The sequence below is a fragment of the Rhamphochromis sp. 'chilingali' genome (assembly GCF_963969265.1).
Source record: "Rhamphochromis sp. 'chilingali' genome assembly, chromosome: 10".
Taxonomy (NCBI): Eukaryota; Metazoa; Chordata; class Actinopteri; order Cichliformes; family Cichlidae; genus Rhamphochromis; species Rhamphochromis sp. 'chilingali'.
Window position 1 is genome coordinate 34,421,000 of NC_137937.1, and position 20,229 is coordinate 34,441,228.

At 44.1% G+C, this 20,229-nt stretch overlaps 1 protein-coding gene across 1 annotated transcript in view; it reads left to right on the forward strand.

Moving 5' to 3' along the window:
* Positions 1-6,651: 6,651 nt before the first annotated feature.
* LOC308404464 (ADAMTS-like protein 2) overlaps positions 6,652-20,229 on the forward strand; it is a 43,426-nt gene continuing 29,848 nt past the window's right edge. The window contains exon 1 of the mRNA XM_080894529.1: positions 6,652-7,245. The gene's annotated coding sequence lies outside the window, so the exon portion shown is untranslated. The remainder of the gene's footprint in view (positions 7,246-20,229) is intronic.

Consider the following 20,229-nt stretch of genomic DNA (forward strand, 5'->3'; position numbering starts at 1 on the left):
CAGAAAGAATTTCAGCCTGAACGTTTCCCCTTTAGCAGCAAGGCAGCAGCTGGTGCTCTCCTGTCAGCTGCTACACCTGCTGAACGGCACAAAGGGTGCAGTATTGCTGAGGGCTTTCACCACACGCCTCAGATTCTCGGAGTGCTTCAGTAACCCGAGTCGCCTCACCACGCCCTCTGCCGGGAACTGCACACTCTTTTCCAAAAGTGTCTGCAATCTTTGTGGCCACTCTAACATATGAGTGTTGAAGTAATGAGTACCTATTTAATTAGGTGCAAATTAAATGTGGGTCAGTCTTTGTAACCTTTGGCTTCCCACTGCAGGACCCAGCACAGCTTCATTTTCAGGGAGAATAATGTGTGTCTTCAACTCACTTTGTTGAAAAGTTGAAAACGCTGCACTGGATTAAACTGAGGCAGCAAAGCAAGTTTTCATCATGACCACTGCCAGTGGCAGAAAGAGTCAGATGGCCTTAGCTGACCCTGAACTGAGCCCTCTCTCACCCTCAAAACAGCGGTCAAAAGGTCAAAGAGGCCACTCCATATGAAGAGCTGACGGCCGAGAGCTGATCACTGCAGATATGTGAATGTGTCGTTTAAATGATGTAATCATTTCTCCCAGGAGGCAAAACTGTGCTGCACTTGAAAAGCACTGAAATAGATCATCTTCATAATCAGCATGTATTTGCATTTCATGAACTCCCCTCTATAGATTTATTCATTAACCAGACTCACTCACATCACAAACAGCTGATTAAATATCTAAGTCAGGAGAATGCCAAAAAACTAATTGAAGTGGTTTAGTCGAATTTCTACTGAGTCAAATTTGCATTTATTTTTTAATTTTGGCGGTTTCTGTCCTCCATGTAATGTCAATAGGAATTAGGAAGAGCTGAAAAAGCCCTTCTAATGCAGGTTTGAGACTTACATGCCCATGAATGCACAGTTTTTGGCAGCTCAGTGTGAGGACCATTAGTTCTTCTTGTTGAGGAGAGTTTGTGGCCTGTGGTGACTTTCACTTCAGCACCCCTCTGTCTAAACACGGCGGGTTAGTGTGGGAATGCAGGCCAGACTTCCTGAACGCATCTGAAAAAACAACAGGCTTCTTTTTGATTCAGTAAGGAATAGCTGCGACCTCTGACCCCTGGGCCTTCTTTTCCAAATAACTGGAGGTGCTTGAGTTTTAGTGAGCCCAGTCACCGAGGACAAATGGAAAGCAACTTCGAGAGATTTCTTCAACACGCTGCTCGTGTTGTTTTACTTTGAGAGCTAATGTTCACCCCAGACTAATGTATTTTGACTCTTACTTTTAGTTTTTCAGATATTTAGTTGTCACCTTCTCAAATGCTCATCTACTTTTGCCTTTCCTTCTTCCTGAAAGTACAAGTGGGTTTTGTTTCACACATTTAAGGCCGAGGCTGAAACTGGCAACTTTTTTTTCTCCTAATTTCTCCTCTTCTCTCTGTGGTTGTGTTTATAACTGCTTTAATTGCTTTTTTGTCTGCATGCGCCAACCCTAATGACTCCAGACTTTGTTTGGCATGCTGCAAATGGTCACACTCTCACACACGCACACACAAATCACACCCATGGGAGTGTTGTATGCCCTCGCACAACACATTTTCATAATAGCTTTTATTTTGTTGTCATGCGGAGGGAGGGTAGCTTTAATTGGTGTTGCTAGTGGTTGACGGGGCATATTCCTCTGGTTTGGCAGCCTCCATAAACTCCCTCTATCAGCTTGTAAATCTAGCATTGGAGCGGAGAGCCAGCAGACACACCGGCAGCAGGCTTAGAGGAAGGAGAAAAATGGATGGAGGAGGATCAGTGGAAAGTTAGAGAAAGCACAAAATGATGGAGAATATAATAAAAGGCACATTTGTCACCTGCACTTGAATGAAACACTGCAGAAGATGTGAATTAAACTAACTACAAATGAACAAGAATTCTCAAGGATTAAAGACTTTAACCCCTTTAGCTCAGCTAAAGTGTCATGCTGATTACAGAAGCAATAAATTTGGCTTGTTGAGTTTGCGGAAACTCTACAGAATATTTTTGGAATTAAGGCTTTTCTGTGCAGGAAACTGCCCAAAAGAATTCACAAACAGCCTCTAGCAAGGGTGTTTGGAGGATATTTTGAATGGGGTGTCAAAAGGAGGGACCAAGAAGAAGGGTAATTCATGAGGAATCAGAAAACCATATCAGAAATATACACCAAACCAAACCACTCGATAATTTCAAGTCTGGACAGAACTCCTGCTGTCGTAAATAGTAGGAGGCGTGGTTGTTCCGTAACAATATGGCAGCTGCGCTGAAGCACAGTATGCAACCACGAGGAAATGGAGCTAACAGAGAACTGGTTAAAACCCTAAAACATTTTACTCTAATGAGGGTTGCAAGTTAAAAACAAAGTCTCACACATCCTTTGAGTTTTTAGTAAGTAAATGAATTGGAGAATGATAGCCAGTGGATAAATGTGAGGCACATCTGTTGAAAACTTAAAAATATATTGTTTTGCATCTATAATTAGCATAAGAGCTATCAGTGCACATTGATCATTCTTTCAGAAGCGCATTTGTGAGGTCAGACACTGATGTTGTTTCCCAGTCACCGCTCTAATTCATCCCAAAAGTGTCTTTATGGACCTTGCTTTGTGCACTGGTGTGCAGCACTGTTGGAACAGGATGGGGCTATACCTTAAACTGTTCCCACAAAGTCAGGAGCATGACATTGTCCAAAATGTCTTGATATTATGAAGAATTAACAGTTCCTTTCAGTGGAGCTGAAGGGCTGTGCCCAACTCCTGAAAAACAACCCCAAACCATGATCCTCCACCAAAATTCACACTTGGCAACATGTCATCAGCTATGTACTGTTCGCCTGGGAACCAGTTCAGTTCAGTTTTATTTATACAGCGCCAAATCACAACAACAGTCGCCTCAAGGTACTTTATATTGGAAGGCAAACCCTACAATAATACATACAGAGAAAACCACAACAATCGTATGACCCCTATGAGCAAGCACTTTGGCGACAGTGGGAAGGAAAACTCCCTTTTAACAGGAAGAAACTTTGGGTAGAACCAGGCTCAGGGAGGGGCGGAGCCATCTGCTGCGACCGGTTGGGGTGAGAGAAGGAAGACAGGATAAAAGACATGCTGTGGAAGAGAGACAGAGATTAATAACAGGCATGATGAGTGTTACACACTTGGATTAAAATGAATTGAAACCAGTGTGGCTTTGTGAGTTCGCCTTCACTGTATCTGCAAATATATATATATATATGTAGACATAGCACAACCTTACACACTTTTGCAGTCTCACACAACTCTTATAGGCGCACTGCCTTATGGTTAGTGGCTGGGCTTATTTACTCCCGCTGGAGCTGCTCATTTTAGGGGATACTCCCTCTTGTGGTGTAACGGAGGAATAACTACCCTTCCTGCACTATGTCATTTTTGGAGACTGGGGCACACATTATTTTACAACTATCAAAGAAAATACATATTTGAACAATCAGACCATTTAACTAACTATAATATTGTAACTAAATATGATGGGGGGTGTCCTGTTTTGTCCACAATGAATTTCTCGTCCTTACAAGAGGCAGGGTACACCTTGGACAGGTCGCCAGTCTAACACACAGAGAGAAACAACCATTCACACTCACATTCACACCTATGGGCAATTTAGACTGATCAAGTAACCTATCCCCACTGACTGCATGTCTTTGGACTGTGGGAGGAAGCCAGAGTACCAAACATGCAAACTCCACAAAGAAAGACCCCAGCCTGATGGTGGAGTTGAACGCAGGACCTTCTTGCTGTGCAGCAACATTGCTAACCACCGTGCCATCGTGCTGCTGATTCAATGCAAATAGGTCTATTAACACATAGTGAGCGAGAAAGGTGATGGGAGAAGAAATAGTGCATCATGGGAATAGCCTACGCCTATTGCAGCATAACTAAGGGAAGATTCAGGGTCACCTGATCCAGTCCTAAAGTAGAGATAGTGTCTGTCTCCTGAATCCAAACTGGAAGTTGGTTCCATAGAAGAGGGGCCACCAAATCCATACACATCATTCGGATTACCAGACTGAGAAGTGTGATCTGCCACTGCAGAGAACACATCTTCACTGTTCTAGAGTCCATTTATGGCGTGATTTACACCACTGCATCTGACACTTTGCATTGCGCTTGGTGATGTAAGGCTCGGATGCAGCTTCACAGCCATGGAAACCATGAAGCTCTGTACGCACTGTCCTTGAGCTAATCTAAAGCCAAATGAAGTCAGGAGGCCTGCAGCTATTGAGTCTGCAGAAAATTGTGAGGTCAGAGTAGGGACCACGTAAAACCAGAGTGGTTGCTCTGTGATTTTGCGACACCTACCACTTTGTGGCTTAGTTGCTGTCATTATTAATTGCTTCCACTTCATCATAACACCACTAAAAGTTAAATATGGAATATTTAGGACCAAAGAATTTTCACAGCTGGACTTGCTGCACAGGTGGCCAGATTTCACTTCTTTGTTAAAAGAACAGTACAGAATGTTGCATTATGCTTTAAATGGGGCGCCATTTACATAGGATACATTGCATACCATACATTCATAAAGTGTTTAATACTATGCACTTAAAACACTTTACCTACCTCCAACTGATGGCCAACTTAAATCACCAAATAACCCAACATGCACCTTACATAATTTCTTCCAAGGCGCCACACAGTCACCCACCTGAATGACTCACATTAGGTTTCACAATGTGCCAATACAACACAAAAGTAATCATTAATGGAAATTAACATCTGTATCCCTATTCAAAAAATATATTTAAAGTTATTACCAAGTGCATTATTAAGTAACTGACACATTTTATTTGGATTAAAATAAGGACATAAGTTACACATGGACAGAATTAAATGAGAGATCAAGGGGGGAAAGAGACAAGACAGTAACAAAGAGAACAAGTGCAGCGCTGCAAAAACAGCTGTAGAAACAGAGAAGCGAATAAACTGAAAGAGGAGAGAGACACATACGGAGAGGAGGAGAGGGAGGGGTGAGAAATAAGAAGCCGATAGAGAAAAACATACGTGAGAATAGCAGAAATCGTAATGAACAGGAGGGAGTGAGGCAGACAGATGGGGGGAAAAGAGGGGAAGACGACATGGTGGGCAGACACGGTGGTCCTCAGATGTCTGCTTGTCCTCCTCATCATTCACTCTTCCCACAGCGTCTCTCATTCCTCTGTCTGAATCGCTGTCCTCCCGTCTGTTGTTGGCTTCCTCAGAGTGTTTCGGATCACTTAAAGGACTAGTTCACCTGAAAAAGAAAGCGCAGCATGAAAGGACAAACCCCTCACACTAAACACAAAACAGCTCCATGTCCACTTTGTTCAACACAACAGATATTCATTGATCGGCCACAGCATTGATCACCTTGTTACTATGTAATGCTCTGTGAGATCCTGACAGTCCTGTGGATGTCACCTTGACACATACCTTGTTGCAAGCCATTGCTCTTATAGCTCCAAATTTTATTTGCAGCTATAATTTTATTTTTATTTCATTTGAAATGTTTTATTTTCAATTCAGGTGCGTTTCAGGTAGAGTGCTTTTGTTCTTTTCAGTTCACTGTTCAGTTTGGATTATTAGTTCACAACAGTACAATAATACGATTAAAAAAATGCAAACACACAGTCGCTGTCATATAGACGTCCCATGATCAGTAAACATTTGCATTATTGCCCTTTTAGCCTGTGGGTGCTTACAAATTTCAATAAATTGACAAACACCAAAGCCAAAGACATTTCATGCAGATTTGTATTATATTTTATTGTATTTATGGAGCATTCTTTCAGGGTTTTGTTTTTACTTCAATTTCCAAGCAAACCTACAAATGACAGCTACACTCTTTGATTGTATCAGCCTGTTATAGCAACAGTTTTCCCCAAAAAGCTGCAAAATCTACTCAGGAACAAACTGAAGAAAGAACTCGAGGTGTTAACCCAGACTCTTAACTTTCCTGTTTCTTGAGAGATCCCCCCCACGATCCACAGTACCCAATGTGTCTGCAAGAGATGTGCTGGTATGCCCCTGTTGGGTCTGTGCTCTTGGTGGCGTGTGAGGGATCAATGCAAATTAGGTGGTTTTCAAAGTTGCTACAAAAACAAGCAACTTGACCTTTTTTTGTGCTTCCATTTGCCATCGGTTGACGTCACCAGAATTTATCATTAGAAAGAAAAAAAAAAAACCTTGTCAAATGTCTGCGCCTTCCTTTCACGTATATCTAAATATTCAGTGTAACTGAATTTGAAGTGGCACATCTCTATCATAAATTCAGCGCATCCACCTTGAGAAGTTTGTGATTGTATTTCGGGAGATTACAGCTGTCCTTAAATTGCAGGACAGAAGCATCTTGCTCTGTGTGTTCTCATAGAAAAGTGTATCAGCATCTATTTTTGCTTCCATAGAAAATCCAGATCAGTGCAACACAAGAAAATGATTGAGAACTTCCGGAAAGTGAAGTTTCAGCTCAGTATGGAGGGCAGAGGACCCAGGGGAGGAGAGCACTGTGGGAAATGGGCAGTTCCTGTCTGTCTGTGTCTTTGTTCAATCATTTGTCTGCCTCTCAGAGTGACACGCTTGATCCCAACGGCAGTCTCCGAAGGAAAGATGGAGGCAGACTGAAGTTAAGGGACATTTGGATGGAATATAAACATATGAAGTTTTTGTTTGTATGTTTTTGGACTTGAGATTCTAATAAACTCAGGAAGAAAACAGAAAGAAGCCAGAGCACCAAACCAGGGGTGCTCCTGTTTTTTTTTCTTTTTTAACTTTACTGATCCTCCCACCTTCTCCCTTTGCTACCACTCTTGCTGCTCCTGCTAACTAAGGAGGAGGAGAAGGAGGAGGAAGAGGGATGCAGGGAGAGCACACCTTACCTCCCTCCCTTCCTTCCTCACTTTCTTCCTCCCTTTCTCTGTCTCTCCCACTCTTCACTCCACAGCAGCTCTCACCAAAACACCACAACACACCACCACTGTCTCTGGCAGGCTGACACACACTTACACATCCCTGCACACACACACACACGCACACACACACACACACACGCACATACACACACACACACACACACACACACACACACCTATACACATACACACACACATGCACACACGCACACATACACACATTAATCGGCATCCTCAACACAGACTGAGACGCCCTTGGACTGCTGCAGGCGAGGTGAGTGGGTAAATATTTGCAACCTCCTTCTATGTGTGCATGATTGTGTGTGTGTGAGTGTGTTTATACTGTGTGAGAGTTTTTCTGAGTTGTGTGTTTTTCATCCTGTGTGTTTTTGTGTGTGATTGTTTGCATGTCTGCATGTGCTGGTTTGCCTCTGGCCTCTGCTCTTTGTGTACAATGTGTGTGTGCATCTAAGTGTGCGCGCGTGCGTGTGTGTGTTTATGAGGCACACCAGAGCCAATGAGACTTGTGCTTTGCACCAGACCAAAACAAATCCACAAAATAATGCTGACTCTCTTTCAGAGGAGTGTGTGTTTTTGTGCAGGCATGCATGTGTGCGTGTGTTTGTGTGTGAGATCCTGGAGAGGCCCGAGTCTGTCTGGAAACTTGTCAGCTGTTGGGAGATGTGTGTGCGTGTGTGTAAACTGGTGAGGTAGAGGCTAATATTCGTGCCAGTGCTACTTGTCAAAGTGTAGTTTTTTTCTCTCTCTTGTGGCTCTAAACTGCTGTAGAGAATTGGAAGAAAAAAATCTCCCCACGTCTTGCCTGTTGCATTTCCCTCACAAAAGGTCCTCCTAATAGTTTAGGAAAGTTACATTTAGGTCATTATTAAAGTAACGCTTTAGAAAGTAAGTCACATGTCAAGGCTTTTTGCTGTGTCAGCCTTTAAAATGCCTAAAAAGCACAGACTTGATGGTTTTGCCATTAAAAAAAATGCAGATGAAGAGGTTTGGAATAGTTCATTGTTTAAACTCATAACACCTAACAAACTGCCACTGATCTATTAAATGTTAGGTTTAGACAATGTCTACAGTTTTTTTTAACCTATTGGCCATGTACTTAAACAAAAATACACAGTAGGGTGATATTTTGTAATTTCTTAAAATATGCTTTCTTTGTGTAACTCTAAAATACAAGTCACCATTGCTGATGATCTTAGCACAAGTTTCCAAATTTAACCAAAAACCAATTTTTTAGAAAATTTAAATGACTTTTGTTGGGAAGAATTATTACTTTGTTGGTCCTCTGATTGCTGAGCGTATTCAAAAACAAAGGCAACTCACTGACTGAGTGAATGACTTATATTTCCAAAAGCTACTGCAGGAGGCCTGGGTTTGAGTTCTGCCCTCTCTCCCCCTTTTCCTGTCTATTCTACTATTCTGTCTAAAATAAAAGTGAAACTGTCCACAATGGGGCGATCGTGGCTCAAGAGCTGGGAGTTCGCCTTGTAATCGAAAGGTTGCCGGTTCGAGCCCCGGCTCGGACAGTCTCGGTCGTTGTGTCCTTGGGCAAGACACTTCACCTACCGCCTACTGGTGTTGGCCAGAAGGGCCGATGGCGCGATATAGCAGCCTCGCTTCTGTCAGTCTGCCCCAGGGCAGCTGTGGCTACAACTGTAGCTTGCCTCCACCAGTGTGTAAATGGGTGGATGACTGGGTGTGTAAAGTGCTTTGGGGTCCCTAGGGGGGACTAGTAAGAGCGCTATACAAATACAGGCCATTTACCACAAAGAACGACATATTCTGGTGGGGTCATTATCAGAATACAGTTCAAATAGATGAAAGAGGTCTGTAACCAGCCAGCTCCACAGTACAAGAGTTCACGTTACAATAAATTGGACTGAGCTCATAGAGAAACAGAGTTAATTGTCTAGTGAATTCACAGTTTGGAGTGTCATGCTTCCTGCACGCTGTACCAGGCTCCACCCTTGCCGAAACCAAAACAAGTATTGCGAGTAGAGCAAATGTGTCTGAAGTGGACCGCTCCCTGCTGTGAACCACATGCAGAAGAGCAACTTCGGACAGCCTGATTTGCAGAGGTGTGGACTCGAGTCACATGACTTGGACTCGAGTCAGACTCGAGTCATTAATTTTATGACTTTAGACTTGACTTGAAAAAATGTTCTAAGACTTGTGACTTGACTTGGACTTTTACACCAATGACCTGGGACTTGAATTGGACTTGAACCGGTTTACTTGAAAAGACTTGATATTTTACCCCAAATATAAAATTTAACATGCATATTATATAGAGATTGAAAATGTGACGTCATTCAGGGGTAAACCGCAAAGGATTCTGGGAACTCGTGGCAAGCGGTACTAGCACACGCAGGCTTTCAATTGAAATCAGTCACACAGCGATAAAAAGAAACACAAAAAATGGCAAGAAGCTGTTGTATTATTAACTGCAATAGCCGGTCGCATGACAGCCACGAGAAGCTGACGGGTAAAGAGATCGGTTGTTATCGGATTACGTCGTTGAAAAGAAATTGTTCGAGCCATGTGTCACGGCGGGGTGCGCCGATGTGTGCGGAAACAGGACCCAAAAGCAGATGATGACGAGGAATAGTAATGATTAACAGAAAAGTGAACCTTTATTGCGATGACGGCAGGAAATGAACCAAGAGACCAAAGCAAACAGGCAAAACACTAAGAAACAAAACACTGAGCTGGCAAAACACTAAGAAACAAAACACTAAAGGTACTAAGACCAAAAACTATAACTATGACCGAGGTGGAAAATAAACAGGCTAAGACTATGACTATGACTGTAACTCTGGTGAGAATAAACAGACGAACTGACAATGGCATGAAGAAAACAAAAGGCTTAAATACAGACATGAGGTGATCAGGGGAAGTGGCGACACATGGGGGAAAACAGCTGACAGACATAAACCTAATGACAGGACCAGGAGAGGAAACAAGGCCAAAAAAAAACAAAAACAAAATGTCCATCAAAATCACAGGAGCGCAGGGAATAGTTCATGACTCCTCAGGGGGCCGACCCGGAGGGTGACGGTCCAGAAAGTCATAGTTCATGTGATCAGGGGGGCGTCCGTGCGGACGGCAACGGCGGCGACACGGAAACGGTTCAGGGGGCCGACCTCGACGGCGGTGACGTGGAAACAGTTCAGGGGGCCGGCCGTGCGGAAGGCGACGGGGCGGGAACCGTTCAGGGGGCCGGCCGTGCGGAAGGCGATGGGGCGGGAACCGTTCAGGGGGCCGGCCGAGGCTTGGAGGGCACAGGACCAGGTGACGCTGAAGCAGAGGCTGAGGCCGGACCAGGCGTAGCAGAAGCACAGGCAGAGGCCGGACCAGGCGTAGCAGAAGCACAGGCAGAGGCCGGACCCGGCGTGGCTGAAGACTCTGACGAGGCCGGACCAGACGAGGCTGAAGACTCTGACGAGGCCGGACCAGACGAGGCTGAAGACTCTGACGAGGCTGGGCCAGACGAGGACGAAGACTCTGAGGCTGGGCCAGACGAGGACGAAGACTCTGAGGCTGGGCCAGACGAGGACGAGGACGAAGACTCTGAGGCTGAAGCTGGAGCCGGACCAGGTGGAGCAGGAGCAGCTGATGCAGAGGCCGGACCGGGCGAGGATGAAGGCTCTGAGGCTGCGGCTGACGAAGCACAGGCTGGAGCTGCGGCTGACGAAGCACAGGCTGGAGCTGCGGCTGACGAAGCACAGGCTGGAGCTGCAGCAGACGAAGCAGAGGCTGAAGCTGGACCGGGCGAAGCACAGACCGGAGCTGGTCCTGGCGTAGCAGAGGCAGAACCAGGTGACAGTGAGGCAGCCACAGGTGGTGAAGCAGAAGGTGGCCAGACGGGCTCCTCAGGCCCTCCAGCTGACGAAGCATGAGGCTGAACGGGCTCCTCGGGCCCGCCAGCTGACGTGGCGTGAGGCTGGACGGGCTCCTCGGGCCCCCCAGCAGACGTGGCTTGAGGCCGGAAGGGCTCCTCGGGCCCCCCAGCAGACGTGGAATGAGGCCGGAAGGGCTCCTCGGGCCCCCCAGCTGACGTGGCATGAGGCTGGACGGGCTCCTCGGGCCCGCCAGCTGACGTGGCATGAGGCTGGACGGGCTCCTCGGGCCCGCCAGCTGACATGGCGTGGTGCTGGACGGGCTCCTCGGGCCCCCCAGCAGACGTGGCATGAGGCCGGAAGGGCTCCTCGGGCCCCCCAGCTGACGAGGCATGAGGCTGGATGGGCTCCTCGGGCCCTCCAGCTGACAAGGCATGAGGCTGGATGGGCTCCCCGGGCCCTCCAGCTGACAAGGCATGAGGCTGGATGGGCTCCCCGGGCCCTCCAGCTGACGAGGCATGAGGCTGGTGTGGTTCTCCTGAACCTTCAGCAGACGAAGCATGAAGCTGGCTGGATTCTCCTGAACCTCCAGCAGACGAAGCATGAAGCTGGCTGGATTCTCCTGAACCTCCAGCAAACGAAGCCTGAAGCTGGCTGGATTCTTCTGAACCTCCAGCAGACGAAGCATGAAGCTGGCTGGGTTCTCCTGAACCTCCAGCAAACGAAACATGAGGCTGGCTGGGTTCTCCTGAACCTCCAGGAGACGAAACATGAGGCCGGACGGGCTCCCCGGGCCCTCCGGCTGACACTGAAATTGGCTGCACCAGCTGTACCTCCGTCTCCGGCTCCAAACCGGCCTGGATAGCAGTACCACAGCAGCTTAGCTGAGCCTGATGGCTAGCTTTTCCAGGGCAAACAGTCTCTGTATAGCCGGGCTCATTAACCGGAAAAGTAGTGTCAATTTCAACAACTTCCTGAGAGAAAACATGAGGAGCCAAAATGTAATCACTCACTTGCGTTTGTGATACGGAGCGTCGGTGGCGCGCACGCCGCTTTTTCTTAGGAGTGGAAGACGGCGGAGCGATGGGTGGAAGTCCCTGGTAACTCCGAGGTCCCCCGAGAGCCAGTCGAGTTCCCCGGAAAGAGTGCTCGTGCTCCGGAATGAGCCACGGCTTCCACCGGAGCTCCTCCTCCAAGAGAGCGCAGAATATAGACTGGCGCTCGTCGTCGTCCAAGTCTATGGTGTGCGGCGCTTCCTCGCGCTGAACTGTGACAGGAGTATTGCGAGACTGTGATGAGGGCGTGGAAACTGGTGAGCTGAGAGGTGGTGACGCTGCGGCGAATCTCAGCGAACCGACACGAACACACTCAGGTTCCGGAGGCAGCAATGGAGATGACTGATTGTGGGGTTGTTGTGACTGGTGGGTGCTGGAAGCCATTTCCTGACTCGACAGTCCCTGGGCCTGCAGCATCTCCTTTATCCTCGTAAAGGCATCAACTATGGCAGGTGAGTCCGGGAGCTGGAGAAGGCGGGGATCCCTCTCCATAATAGCTTCAGCAGCGTTAATCATTACCAGCTTGCTCTTCAAATCGGGCGCTGTAAAGAAGCGGTCGAGGATCGCTTGGATCCGAGCAGTCTCCTCCAGACACTCGGTGAGAGCAGAATCCGCTGGGTCCATGACTGGTCAGTTCGTTCTGTCACGGCGGGGTGCGCCGATGTGTGCGGAAACAGGACCCAAAAGCAGATGATGACGAGGAATAGTAATGATTAACAGAAAAGTGAACCTTTATTGCGATGACGGCAGGAAATGAACCAAGAGACCAAAGCAAACAGGCAAAACACTAAGAAACAAAACACTGAGCTGGCAAAACACTAAGAAACAAAACGTTAAAGGTACTAAGACCAAAAACTATAACTATGACCGAGGTGGAAAATAAACAGGCTATGACTATGACTGTAACTCTGGTGAGAATAAACAGACGAACTGACAATGGCATGAAGAAAACAAAAGGCTTAAATACAGACATGAGGTGATCAGGGGAAGTGGCGACACATGGGGGAAAACAGCTGACAGACATAAACCTAATGACAGGACCAGGAGAGGAAAGCTAAATACAATGAACAAAGAACACATGACATTGTCAGAATAAAACAGGAAATGACAACACAACTTAACAGACCTAATACGTGATGAAATAAATAGAAAACCCCAAAACATAGAAAACCCAGGAACAATAACTGCCTAAACTAAAGGCAAATAGGAAATAACACAAACTAATAACATATCAAAAAATACAAAGAAAACTCAGAGTGCTGGGTCGGAGACCCAGCCTGTGACACCATGTTTCCGAAGTAACAAAGACGTGACGGATGGCCTGGATTGCAGCCATTCAAAGACCAAATATAACGTCCCAGAACACTCCAGCTCACAGGTTAGTCTGCTCCAAGCATTTACACGAAGGCAAGTCTTCTGTTGTAGTTAATACGTCATTTTCATAACATAATTGGTGATATAGGTTACAAGCAAGTCTGGCGCTGAACAGAAATTGTCGCGCTATGCTCCTTTATTTATTGTGCATAAACAGTGAATTGTCCTGACACAATATTGCGTTTCGCCTCTGTTATTATGGTACATTGACAAAAATATATACTTTTATTCACAGGATAAAACAGGTTTTTTGTATCACTAATTGCCCAGTACGATTACAGCATACAATATTGTTGTCACTGCTACATTTCTGTGATGCGTACCAGAAATTATTTCCACTACTAATTAATTACCCTTGAGCTCAAAGGTCCTATTAATAAACGGTTAAGGAATGTGTATTTATGAAGACAATTTGTGAGACTGGTAAACTTATGATACGTACGATGGTCTTTCGTTCTACACGGTGCATTTCAAGGTCCTGTACCCATCCGGCGGTAAACTGTACCTGGGCTTGTTGCAGTGACCTGAAGTTACTAAACTTCATGAGTGTGTGCACTCACTCCAAGAACCGTATGATTATAAATATGCATATAAATATGCTACGATGAGATAGCTGACTTCATCTAACTAGCAAATGTTTTCCAGGCTACGTTGGTGATGCAGTTTTTTTTAATGTGTATGATATTTTTGTCATGCGATTTTAAAGCCGGTCCTACAACCGCATCCAAGAATAACATGCAGCGTATCTCAGAACTGTCGGTGAAAATTATTCTTGGAGCTAGGTTTAATTGAGCTGCATTTTAAAGAGGTGCAATTTCACAATTTGTGTATATTTTCTAAGTTCACTATTTTGTCATGTGTTGAGAAAAACACAGATTTTAAAATTACATGGTCTAATATTTACATTTAACATATAACTGCAACATGCTTTTTTCATTTTTTTTTTAAAGACTCGAAAGGACTTGAAATTCAAAGTTTCAGACTTGTGACTTGACTCGGACTTTTACACCAGTGACTTGAGACTCGACTCTGACTTGCCTGACATTACTTGAGACTTGACTTGAGACTTGAGGATAAAGACTTGAGACTTACTTGAGACTTGCAAAACAATGACTTGGTCCCACCTCTGCTGATTTGTTGGCTGTTATCCACAGTTCTGTATGTGTTTATATATAAATACATAAATGAGCTGCTGATTAGCATTACCCAATCAATTGTTGAGTTCCCTTAATAACGTTAATATGCTGGTTTTTCACAGATTGTAACTGCTCACAATAACAACAGAATTCACCTTTAGTTCGTGAACAAAGCACTGTTGCTCTTCACCAATGTGATTATCAGTCCACACAGATTTAGTCCAAGATTTAGCCTTTGACCACAATTTAGCCTTGTGGTCAAAGTGGATTACTGATTGGTTCGAGCACATTCAAAAGACCTGCTTCTTTTCACTGTGAGTGAGTCTAATAAAGATGAATTGAGCGTGGTCCTTCTCCTGGGTAAGCCAGCTCTGAAAAGTGAATCAATAAATAGGTCAGGGTTCAAGTGTGAGCAATTTAACCCAGTCTCTGTTTGTCCCAGGGGCATCTGAACTCTGCTGACCCATCTTCAACTTCTCAGACTGCCTTTCTTACTCATCCTTTGCGTCTTCCCTCCTTTCTGTTTCTTTTGCTCACTTATCCATCATTGTTGGCTCTCTTGGTGGCTTTTTTCCTTTCTGTATACAAGGGAAGGGCCTGGATCCTGTTTCAGCTTTGCATGCACACTTGAGAAAGGAAAAGAGTTTGGCTCAAGGGGTAAAAGGCAGGAGAATGAATCTTCCTGGAGACAAGCAGACATCCCCAACCGCCTCATACTCCTCCATGACGTTATCCGAATTTTGGGAAGCAATGACGCACTGGGATTTTTCTGCTCACTTATGTGTCATTGCACTTTTTATGTCAAAAGTATGCAGTTTACATCTAAATTGCATTTACCATTAACTCTAATTTTCTGGGTTCAAATATTGGAGAAGCATTATCCTGTTAACTCTTATGAGTTAGCTGTAAAGTGCGCCACAATTGTCATAAGTTGTGTTTGCTTTCTTGTGAAAAAACACAATATTTGCAAAACTTTCCAGACTCAGCAGAGAAAATGAACTGTTAATCGCACATTTGGTGCTTCAAGACACTGAAATCTGAATGTCTCCTGATGGCCAGACTGGCACCTTTCATGGCAGTTTGCTGTGTGAGAATGAATTTTAAATTACCAAGACAAGTTCCACTGCAGCCCACAGCACTGATGACTTCAGACAATGGGAACATGATATCAGTATTTCTGATACTCCTTCATCTGCTTCCTAGAGCAGATGAAAGAGTATCAGAAATACCAGGCTCCAATTTGCTACCGAAAAAAAATCTTTGTATATAGTACCCACAGATATTGGAGCGAGCTCCAACAATCACACAGTCCAATACGAACTGACGACAGGCAATAATGGCAAAGAAATAGATCAGGAATGATACAAGGGGAGAAAAAGTGCTCATTGCATCATGGGAAGTCCACCAGTAGGCTGAGCCTATATAAGTACTATGCAAAAACTAATTTTGATATGGTATGTGTAGATGCAAAACAGAGTCAATTACAATGAGCTTGCCTGCCAATATTCAGTATGACCACCTTTATTCTTCAACACAGCCTGAACTCTATTAGGCTCGTTAAGCAGTCTTCAGGAATACTTCTCCAGGATTCTTGAAGGACATTCAAAACTCGTCTTTGGATGTTTGTTTCCTTCTGTTCCATTCTCTGTTAAGATGATCTCACACGGCTTCAATAATGTTGGGATCTGGGCTCTGGAGAGGCCAAACCATGACTGCTAGGATTCCACTTCGGGGTTTTTTTCTGTCTCAGTATGACTTTGCAGGATTGGTAGCGTGTTTGGGATCATGCTGAAAAATGGAGCTGGATGATATTGCATGGTGGACCAAAATCTGATGGTACTTTTCTCTGTTCATAATTCCATCAATTTTGACAAAATCCCCAAAACTAAAGGTAACCTCAAACTATGACAGAGCCTTTTTGATGTATGCTCAATCGTCCAGGTAAGGAAATATCTAAAAAGTAGATTCTGTTCATCTGGACTTAGTATTTTCAGTTGGGCGACACGTTTTCACCACCCATCCATAGCAGAGCCTGCACTGTGTTTTACAGATGACAGGGACCTTCACTTTTCATGCATACTGATGACTGGATTGCAGGATTTTTGTCCTATTTATTAAGGACGTGACTTTCAGATACTGTTTACCTGCTAAAGCTAGCTTTTGCTTTTTTAGGCCTGCCTCCACTGATCCAGTTTCCTCACATTTTTTAAGGACACACTATGCCAAGTTTGAACTCGGCACTGGTTCATCCCTTGAGTTAGGTGTCTTCACGGGTCAGTGTTAAGAGTCTACTCTGATGTTCAGAAACAAGAACTGGGCTGACAAAGAGTGCAGACAATGTCCAAAAACAACTTTGTAAAACCTTCAGAAAGCCTGGAGAACCATTGCTCAAGAACCGAAATATAAAGAAAAGAGGGGTGACTTAAGGCATTTGCACAGCACTGTAGTAGAATACCTAAAGGATACTTCAAGGTCATCTGATCCTAACTATAAGCATTATCAAAAAAGAAAGTTTGAAATCTAATCCTAAAAGTAGAGAGGGAGATTGTTGGGCGAGTTTGACAGGCTCATTCGGTATTTCAGAAGACAGCGTTATCATTTATGGAAGATCATAGACAGAGTCCTCCTAAAGCCAGTGTGTAACATATATCTCATTGGTATTAACCCTTTAAAACCAGTCGGAGCGGGCACGGTCCGTTTTGCGCAACTACTTTTAAATCCCTTAGAACTGCAACCATGTAAGCTAGCGCAATAATTTTTTTTGCATATGAAACCGGAGGAGTTGTACTTACATCTTATGCCATCAGCTGTTTGTAACACTTCCTACGTTAGAATAGACGTCAGCGTGAATTATCGCGTGTCCGCCATTACCTGCCTGAAACCGGAAGTGACGTCATTTTCGCGAAAATGTAGTTTTTTACCATCAGGGCCTCATGAGCCTAAGTTATGTTTGACTTTCTGACTTTCTGTGTCGTTTCTGGGATGCTTAGAACTAAAATTGCACTGCTGGAAATAGTTTATTTTGATGCATATTCTGCTTTTTTGCAAATTTACACTATAATATTTATTTTCGTTTTTCCTGCAGTGTATAAAAATTGGTGTATTTCAAAAAGAAAACTATGAAGACACTCAAAATACATTTCCTGTGGTGGGAAACTATTTTGTGCAACTTTTTTGTATTCACAGTTTTGAGGGATAAGCCTCTTACATTTCTCTAACTAGAAATATATGTTAAAAACACAAAAACGATTTTCAATTCTTTTGTAGTTTATTGCACTTTCTTGCAATTTATGTAATTTCTATGCACTTAATGCATACATATTATTAAAATTTGGGCTATAATGGTTGTATTGATGTATAGCAACTTGAAATGCTCCCAAAAATGGCACTACAACATGTAAAAATATAATATAAGCTCTGGCGGACTTGGTTCTATGGTAGGTCTTAAAGGGTTAACAGAAGAATAGCTTTCAAACACAATGTAAACAATACGTAGTAAATTATTCGGTTATTTTCTGTCCAACTGCATAACTGTATCCATCTCCATTACATGTGGCCACCAGAGACTGGAAAGCATCCAATATTAGATAATAAAAATCAAGTATTGGTCTGATATATTGTTTGATATGTCAGACCGGTCTTATTCAGTCCAACCTCTCAGGGGACAGACAGACTACTGCTGTCTGTCTATCTGCTGAGGCTGCCAGTGCTACATAAACAAAACGGCAAGGCGAGGGGCCCCAGGGGGCCTTCAGGGTGGGGACGGCTCAGGGGTGAGGGAGGGAGAGTCAAAGAGGATGAGGGACTGTTTACTTTTGTCTTATGCCTGGCCGCCTGGGAAACGACAGCGGAGGAAAGAAGGAAAGAGGAAGACTGTGTCTGGATTGTGTGTGTGTGTGTGTGTGTGTTTATTTCACTCCAGGTAGAAGGTATTCCTTCTACCAGGACCAGATGTGTTTAGTTATAATAGTGCCTATGACTTATGATGCAGTTTACAGTGTATTTAAACTGGATTTTAGGGTAACATTTCTGCACGTAATATACTTGTAGTAAGGACCAAGAAAGATACAAAAAAGAGGATACTGTCGCTAATGAAACCTTCGTGAATACATTTGTAACTTTTGCACACGACTGTATAACGAAGAATTACAGAAACATTAAATCTTCTAACAGTGAGTGATAATATTTTTTAAGCGTTTTTGAGTCGCGGAGCATCGACTACCAATACATGGTGTTTTAGACGGCTGGGCAGGTGTGAGGAGGAGCAGACAGATCAATAAGTAAAAACATCAATGCCTTATTGTTATTTAATCGAAATGATTTGGGGAATGAACAGCCTCTTTGTCAGTTGTGCAATGCCTGGAGACCTTAAGGCTGTCCTCCCTCCTGTGTAAACGTCACACTCTGTCCGTGCTGGCGTAGTCTTCCAGATCAACCTCAGCTAATAGAAACATCTGGGCCTAGTCTAGGCTACTTTTGACACTGAGAGCTCAATTATTAGACTGGCAAATGTTGTGGCCCAGACGTCATTAGGTGGGGCCTGCGGTGATATAACACGTACCTGTGGCTAAGTTAAATCTGCCAAACTCTTCCTAATTCAACACTGTCTGTTAAGCCCAGATGTGGCTCATCGAAAACTGTGGGCCACACTTGGAAACTTCGGAAAAGGAGTTGAAATTATTTCCTCAACAAGTGTCAGATATGGCTAATAGCTCACACCATGATAATTACAATAGCAGACCATCCAAAGTAGCACCAACTTTTGACATGTTGGCGAGTTCACTTTCTCAAAAGAGCAATTAGGGTTAAAATTAAAATACACTTGGGTGTAGGTTAATATCATTGTGCAAATATGCGTAAGCAGCAAAGAAGGAGATTTGGAGAAAGTGATTGACTGTGTGTGTTTGAGCGCGTACATTTATGCCATGATGTCTGCATACCTGTACGTGCACAATACTCAGTGTGCATGTGTCTAAGTGTGTGTGTACAGAGTCACGAACTGGCTGAGTGTATGCACATGTGTGGCTGTGTCTGACTGTATGTGTGTTTGGCAGCTGGCCGGGCTCCAGCTGCGTCTGGTTGGATAATGAAGTCCAGGTGCTGCTGTGCCTGCTTTAAGACACCTGTCACCAATATTTAGTGCCAGAGAAAGCCAGACTGCAAACAGGGGCGAGACGAGCTGCTTGCTTATTTTAACAAGGCTGCCTAACTGGACCTGAGGAGACAGGATGTACTATGAGATCTTTCCTAGAAGCTCAATGTGTATATGAACGTATACGTCTGCATATGCGTCTCCGGAGCTCATTTAACTCCGTCTGCTACTGTGGATTCACATTGGTTCCCTGAAATTTAGCCTCAAAAGAAACAAGATTTTCAGGATTACAAAATTCAAAATAAATTAACATATATTTGCATCATTTGTTAAATATAATTTTAGGATTTTAAACTAAGGGAGAGAAAACATTTAATTTCAGCAGGAATTTGAACATTGTATCGCTTGCAGACTCGTACATACAATTGTTTGCTTAAAAAACATATTTTTTGTGGAGAGAAGCACTAGAACCCATCAAACATTTATATTTTATACATTTGTATTTTTCAGCTGGAAACACAGCCTAGGCTTAAGAAAGTGTGGTTTTAACTAAATCAGTTGTAATAGTTACGCCAATTCTGGACTGGATAGTCGACTGGACTGGATATAAATTTCCAATGGCTAGTCAGTATGATGGTGGTCTCGTCCTTTTGCCTTCAATGACCAGCAATCTCCACCTCACTTTTTTGCAGCTGAATATGAATGAGAACTACAGTGTCTTGCAAAAGTATTCGGCCCCCTTGA